This window comes from Schistocerca americana, chromosome 5, assembly GCF_021461395.2.
Source record: "Schistocerca americana isolate TAMUIC-IGC-003095 chromosome 5, iqSchAmer2.1, whole genome shotgun sequence".
Classification (NCBI taxonomy): domain Eukaryota; kingdom Metazoa; phylum Arthropoda; class Insecta; order Orthoptera; family Acrididae; genus Schistocerca; species Schistocerca americana.
Window position 1 is genome coordinate 175,004,506 of NC_060123.1, and position 8,251 is coordinate 175,012,756.

The following is an 8,251-nucleotide window of genomic DNA, read 5'->3' on the forward strand; positions in this document are numbered from 1 at the left end:
AAACTGCGGCTATCTCCGTCACGAATGGTTGCTACGCGGAAGGGGCTGTGCAATTCAACATCTGATATTAGATTTTGTGAATTCAAATTCATTTATACCATATTAAATTGTAGTCATGAAGCAGATATCAACGCCTAAAACCAGCAGTAATTATGTGTTAAAAGTTTTCAGGAATTTGGCTTAATTCAGGTAGTAATTCTGTGTAACAATGCTTAAAAAGTTAATTTAAATACCTTTTTGCATTACAACTTTGATTACAAGAAAGAAAAAAAAAGATGTTTCCGCCCGGGATCGAACCGGGGACCTTCCGCGTGTTAGGCGGATGTGATAACCACTACACCACGGAAACAACTTACTGTTCAGTCCTCTACTTGCGTATTTATAGAGCCGACACCGTAGCTCAGCGTGTTCGGCCAGAGAGCCGGTTGGTCTCTGTAATAAAAAAACTGAGTGGAAGGATCACCCCACCGAATTTGAACAGGATGTGTGCTTTTTCTACTTCAGAGAGTAGTGTTTGAAATTTGTAAGCTAATGAACAGAAATTATGTGACATTGAGATTGTGTGTCTAATAGTGTCAAAACACAAAACATTAAAGGTGCATTATTGGCTTATACTACACCACAGAAACAAGTGGCTGTTTAATGCTCTACTTGCGTATTTATACAAGCACGTTAGCGAGTGCGCGTGCACGCGTGTGGTAAAGAGAGAGAGAGAGAGAGAGAGAGAGAGAGAGAGAGAGAGAGAGAGAGAGAGAGCCAAAAACTTTGTGATAATTTTCGTTGTTTGCAACCGGGCACTAATGAAGAATACCTGAAAATCCATGATTGTGGAATGGGCCAAATCTCTACTCCGCTGTGAACGTAAACATTTTCTGCAGTCTTTTCCATTCATTAGAGAAATCAGCGTCAGGGGCGTAACTAGGTTACAGCAGGTCTCCTACACTGTGTTTGCGGAACACAGTGCTCCACAGGAAGTGAATAATTGCTCAACATAGGCGGGTCTTTCGTCCGGCATTTTGAAGATTTTAACTATTTTTTATAATTTTATTTTTACATCTGTGTTTAGTTACAATTTAAAAGTGAGGGGGATAACTGAATAAAACAAGTTCCTCATTTTTCAAATTTTATTAATCTTCAAAATAAGCAAGGTGTTCCATCAAAGTGGCAGGATTGGGGGTCCAACTTATTACAGAGGGCCTTAAAAATATTTTATATTTATTACTTTTTAATTTTATGAACATTTCCTTTGGAGAAGCCTACATACAAATAGTATTTGGTGTACAAATTTAAGCAAGAAACGCTTTTCCTAAACATATGTAACACGCGCTATACATGCAGCTGAGAAATACCCAAATGCACAGTCAAATATTACTTTACATGGCAGTATGACAACTTCACTCTATTGCCGAACGAATTAGCATTCTAAAATACAACATAGCTCTTGGCTATAAAATAATTAAAAAAATTGTGATTCTTGAGTTTCTCCCGGCGTACTTGATAATCAAAATATCCACGCGTGTACTGCCGGTCTACAGCGTCCAACGGGCACAATATTTCGGCAATCATACATGTCGCCATCATCAGGTGAACTGACGGACTGAGCGACATGTATGATGATGGCGACATGTATGATCGCCGAAATATTGTGCCCGTTGGACGCTGTAGACCGGCAGTACATCCGTGGTTATTTTGATTAATAAAAAAAATTGCTCAGTCCTGTTATCGTAAGATATATTATCACACAGCAAAGGAATCTTAACGCTAAAATGAAGAACACACAATGTTAAACATGTTAAAATCTCTTGACAATAGCTATATTTATCGAACAACAGTTTTGTTCATAAATGTGTGGTTTATCTGAAACTAAGTCGTAATTCCTTCAACACATCATAGTATCCCAGATTCCTCAGTCTCAAATTTTACTAAAGTATCTTTCACTTCATCAACATTCTTCAATTTCCTTACGTTATCAAGGCCTTTTTTAAATTATTATTGTGTGTGTGTGTGTGTGTGTGTGTGTGTGTGTGTGTGTGTGTGTGTGGTTTGAGGTTTTCGGGCGCTAAACAAGCGTGGTCATCAGCGCCCAAACGCACAGAAACAGGAACACATGCAGTGAAGGGACGAAGACGGACAGCGAACAAGGAGAACGGCTAAACAAGATTTGGGGACAACTGGAAAGAGGTTGATAATTTGCAGTTTCTAGCAAACACAGGCGCGACATCAGCTGAAACCTGTAAGCCGACTGATTAGGACGATAACAGAGATTGTATGAGGAAGGAGGACGAAGTGCAAGATTGTAATCGGTCTACCGTGAACAACATGTTAAGAACTTTACTTTCGTACGTGATGGGCCGTGTCCAACAATAAAAATAAAAAATTGAAATGAACCTTTCAAATCATATTTTGTGAAGCCATGATTGGATCATAACGGATTCGTATTTTGTTAAGTGAAAAAGATGCCTTGCCTTCAATGCAACCCTCGCCAGTTAGGCGATATTTCTGTTGATCACCGCTATTTTTGAGCGACACACTCAAATTAACATATACGTCTACGCATTGAATTTAATTTAATCTCATCTGTAATAAGTTTACCGTTTCGCTGCCTTGTGTGACAGTGAAATATCCCACCCCAAATTTCTACCAGTCTCCAAATAACTACTCCAGTGCTAACACTAGATTGCTATAAACGGATATAATTACATTATTAGAGCAATGCATAGATTTTTTTTAAGTTACCATATCGCTAGTAGACGAATCAAAATCAGTTTTCCTCTTCTTTCTTGATACAAACTTATCCTTAATTAGAAACTATCAGAAGAGGGCATAGCGCAACAACAAATGGCAGCACTTCCATTAAATTCAACTACAAGTATGAACTGAACTGATAAACAGAACATCTGAGCTTGAGGAAGGTTAACTATGTACAGTAGTGCTATCGACATATCAATAGTTTAAATCTGTCGATAGCAATGTTTACTATCGATAGTGCGATCCTTTTTTCGTCGTATGATTCATAATTGAAACATCTTTGAATTTCACTACGCGACAGCTGGGTCGTGCGTAATTTCATTTAGACTGTTTTGGAGTGGGGAGGCTACGTCCTCACTGAAACTACCCAAACACATACTCAATTCGATAAAACGTCGTTCACAACTTGTTTTTCACGTAATATCTAATTACTACATAGGTTGAATAGACGTATAGAAGAATAATCTGCTAATGAACCGTGTATGCTTAGTGACCTAAATTCTTGTCTTACATAAATGAGACAAGTCGTCGTTTCTACGCTGAATGAGTTGTGGAGTTTTCCAAGGAGAGAGAGAGAAGGCGCTTTGCTTCCAATTTGCCAGTTATGGATTTTCAGCATTTCTGTTGTACACAGTCTCGCAACTCAAATAAGCCTGCGGTCATTCGCTCCACTAGTTAAGCGACAGTGTTTTCAAATCACGTAGTCATTCCTGGCTAACTGTAGACTGTAAGTGTTCTTCGTAAAAACTTTTAGCTTGATAAAAAACGCTCACTTCTAGCAAAAGCCGCTGTAAGATAAATCAGGATAGCGGTAATTAAACTACTAATGAACATTATCTGTGCTGGAAACGAGCGAAATATCATGAGAAAATGATGAAAACCTGAACTCTTTCATCTTCGTCACAGGCAGTAGACATGAAAAAAGATTATATTACTATTACGGCAAGTTGAGGGAGAGAGGGATATACACGTGCGTATGCTAAACCATTTCCCTCGAAAATTTTTCCTTCTTCATACCACATCTGTGTTACCACAGATGACGTGTCACTGATCTCACTTTTACTAAGACTGTAGTACACGCAAGGTGCCTATTTGCTTCAACCGAAATCGTGGAATACATACGTTCAAATTAACGTTCATCAACCTGCAGTCTTTTGCAGTAGTTGTCCCCTGTGCAGAAAACACGAAGGTCGTGAAACCGTTATATCTTAACCACATTACGTCATCTTCCCATTGCTGCCTTCTTAACTGCTCTAAGAGCAGCTTCTTGTACCTAAAAACGATGGCTGCCAGAAACATTACCACCCCCCCCCCCCCCCCTTCCTGAGATTTAGACGACAATCAATTTCGGAAATAAGCAATTTTTATTCAAATGTTTTATAATTTTTTTCAAGTATCATCTGAAGAGCCATGCCATTCCACTATACTTGCAACTTTTTACTGTTTTTTCAATCGAGTATTTTAAACTTCTTCATTTTGAGATTATTAACTTATACAATCAATTATTTTGTGATTACAGAAAACTATAACCCTCAATAAATTCGTTTATAATCTTATATCACAAAATTATTAATCGTTAGTTACATTTTCAATACCAATTACATTATTCTTTTAACAGCACAGATTTTCATATGTTGTTATATCATCTATCATTTCTGCTACAATACTCTACAGCCAACCACCATCTCCTAGCCAAGTTTCAATCATAGAATGTTATACTGCTCTTAAGCTAAGCTACTATCGGCGCACTGCCGTCCATTAAATTCAACAAAATATTTCTCGTGAAGAATTTACATTGGTATTCACTTTCGGCACACTGCCGTTCTTTGAACTAACTGCTCTCCACCAGCGGCGTAATACAGTCCTTTCAATTCGATGAAACCTTCTTCACGCTTTACACTTTTCACTTTTCCCACACACACACACACACACACACACACACACACACACACACACACACACACACACACCTTTTATCAGAACATACGCAAGCACCCCACATCAGCAACGCATACTGATTATTCCGTTGTCCTTGATGAGGTCACGGGTTATGAAACTCCATACTTTCCAAAGTGGTGTTGAGTTCAACAACTGTCGGTACATTCTCCCATATCCAACCACAGCATACGGCTTCAGTACAATTTCATTAAACAATACAAAATGCGTAAACTGGCTTGCTAAGAATTCCAAACTAGTTTTAAAAAGACGCGTTTTCGTACACTATTGATACATAAATACGTAATACGTGATGTTTTACTTTGATGTTGGTGTTTATAAACAATGCCACTGTTTACAGCATACTACGACGGTGGTTCATCAGTATTTTTGTTTTGATCACAGCTGCAACTACATGCAGCTGAGGCCTTGCCCTTCGCCCTCTTAAGAGCGCTGTGCTTGCTCGCACTATCTGTTACTGCCGACTCGTTTCGCTAATGACTCGCCGCTATCTTGCGTCACGTGCTATGCTCATTAAATCTTACCTACGGAGGTTTATAATTGTGATTCACAGATACATCTAGAGAACCTTTAGGATCTTGCTCAAACGTAATGCACAAACATTCATTTACAAATCATAGCCTCGATCCACAGTATGAGGTATCATTCATTCTACATTTTAGTGTCATTCTTGCTACAAGAAGTACTAGTGGAACTGAGTTCATGTAATGACTGTGTATTTTCTGTTGACATACACCTATGAGCACAATGTGACTTATGTGTAGGGGCTAATTATTCTATTCTTACATCGTTATTCCATAGTCTTCATATTTGAAACCATCGTAGAGCATTCTCTATCCTTCATATTACGTAGCCTATTTACACGTTATTTACTACGTGTATGTCTTTTTATAAGATTTCCGTATCAGTGTTGTGTTCTATGTCAACAATGTGTGTATTCTTTTACTTCAAAAAAATAGTTGGCGGAAACCATTTCGCACCAGATACCGCTACTTAGTTGCCGATCTACACGTCGCCTGTTGCCTTTCCTCCCTCACTCTGCATTAATGATTGCCCGACTTTCTTGTCGCCTAACAGTATTTCACCCTCCTATGTACCCAATTGGTCGACTTTTCTGTCGCCTAACAACCGCAACTCTCCGTTTACCATACACCTCTTTGGCGGGACTATTTCTAGCCTATCAGTGTACCATAATTCATTACAGAGTAAACCACATCGCCGCTTCTATTCCTACTATAAATTAGCGATGTACATCATCTCAAGACAATAGTTAATTATTTCGGTTATTTTTGACACCAGAATTTCTGCTGGTGTTCACTGTCACAGCCACTTACTGGTCGTCGTCTTTTGCAGCCTTCGGCTTATTTTTATGAGTTATTTCCCCCTACCTCTCCCGCTCGCCCCGTCCCTCTCCCTTTTGTATGTGTTTCCCTCTGCTGCATTATTGTTTCTCTATTGGGAGGCAATTGTGAGAGCTTGATAGTTGGATCCATACCTACTACGACATTGCGATTTGATGGAGAAAGGGTTGCAGTCGCCTGATACTGAATCACCTATGCCTGAGTGGGTGGATGGGGGTGCCAATGCTGAGCTTCGGAATATCATCGTGGAGGCAGGGAGATTTTGGTAATTTATACACCCCTCTTTATTATCTTTGTAGTACATATAACCAGTATTATTCTTTCTTTGCAGCAGCAGGCGAGTTGCACTTAATCTCTCTCTCTCTCTCTCTCTCTCTCTCTCTCTCTCTCTCTCTCTCTCTCTCTCTCTCTCTCTCTCTCTCTCTCTCTGCACTCCTTTACAGCACTACGCTGTGACGCAAGTGGCTGGAGCGACGAAGACTTCGCCAAAATGTGGTCCTGCCAGACACCTCACTCGCCAGAACGATGCTTGTGGCTGCACGGGTCGCCGCCTCAGCCGCCACCGTCCCGGCCGCTGTCGGCCCCACTGTCTCTGCAGCGTCACGAGCTCCATCTCTATGGCGGCCATTGGCTCCCATTGGTTGGTTGGTTGGTTGGTTTGGGGAAGGAGACCAGACAGCGTGGTCATCGGTCTCATCGGATTAGGGAAGGATGGGGAAGGAAGTCGGCCGTGCCCTTTCAGAGGAACCATCCCGGCATTTGCCTGGAGTGATTTAGGGAAATCACGGAAAACCTAAATCATGATGGCCGGACGCGGGATTGAACCGTCGTCCTTCCGAATGCGAGTCCAGTGTCTAACCACTGCGCCACCTCGCTCGGTTTGGCTCCCATTCCTCTGGCTACTGGATTCGGGGCCGGAAGCTGCCAACACTCCTCACCAGAGCCATCCCTGCAGCCAGGTTACTTCCACTGGCCAAATCCAGTGCCATCCCACCGCCACCACCCAAAACAACTGTAGAAGAACGGTGCACCTTGCCGGTAGTTACTCCCCCTCCCCTCAGCGCAGCCAGTGTCGCCGAAGGACTGGACGCAGTCTAATCATAGTGATAGTTTTAGTGGTTCTGTGGCTAGTCGCAGTTCCCTCTCCCATTCTATTTTAGACAGTCGTGATATTAGTCACGTGATGTCACAGCTGAACTATGACGTGATTGAGGATGTATTTGATGAGCACATGTCGTTTCCTTATATAGAGAACCCAACAGGACACAGGTGTGTGTGTGTGTGTGTGTGTGTGTGTGTGTGTGTGTGTGTGTGGTTTGAGGTTTTCGGGCGCTAAACAGCGTGGTCATCAGCGCCCAAACGCATAGAAACAGGAACACATGCAGTGAAGGGACGAAGACGGACAGCGAACAAGGAGAACGGCTAAAAGACACCGACCTGACGCAGTTACAAATCCTCACATACAGAGGCAAAACAAGAGGAGAAGAAACGCACTAAAAAAGGAAAGGAAACACAAGGAAAAGAGAACAGAAATCGAAGTGAAACAAGCAGGCAACCGTGACTGGCGGACTTCTTACCTAAAGCCTGGGTGAGCCAGTCACCCAGCAGCACATTAAAATCCTCTCCCTAAAATCCGAGCCAACAAATTGGACAGGACACAAAACCGTAAGACCTTAACCACAGTCGTTGCGTCGTCTTGCAAAATAGAGGGCAAATCCGGTGGCAAGGAAACCACCGCCCTCTGGTCAGAGAATAAAGGACAGTCAAGTAAAATGTGGCGGACAGTAATCTGGACGCCACAAGCACTGCAGATTGGGGGGGCCTCCCGCCGGAGTAAGAAACCGTGCGTTAAGGGACTGTGCCCGATGCGGAGGCGAGTGAGGAGAACCTAACACCCAATCGGTTTTCTGAAGGTGTGGCTTCTTGTTTACTCAAAATCATTAATGATCGGTGTTATACCACCATTAAGTACAGTGCTGTGCTATGTTGTCTCCTCAGTGCTTGAGTCCTGTTTGGGGAGATGTGTGAGTTCACAAGTATCCTCTACATCTGGAGGAAACTGCCGTGGTGTCACAGAGCACCTCAATTGCTAAGTGGTTTCATGATTTCACCTTTAGTGCTATACAGGCCAAGTCTCCAGAGATGGAAGTTACAGATTCCTGTAAAGCACTCAGCCGATTACTACA

General features: G+C 41.9%; 1 non-coding gene across 1 annotated transcript; it reads right to left on the reverse strand.

Moving 5' to 3' along the window:
- Nucleotides 1-276: 276 nt before the first annotated feature.
- On the reverse strand, nt 277-349 carry Trnav-aac. The gene has a single exon. It is a non-coding gene; the product is annotated as a tRNA-Val (tRNA).
- Nucleotides 350-8,251: the final 7,902 nt, after the last annotated feature.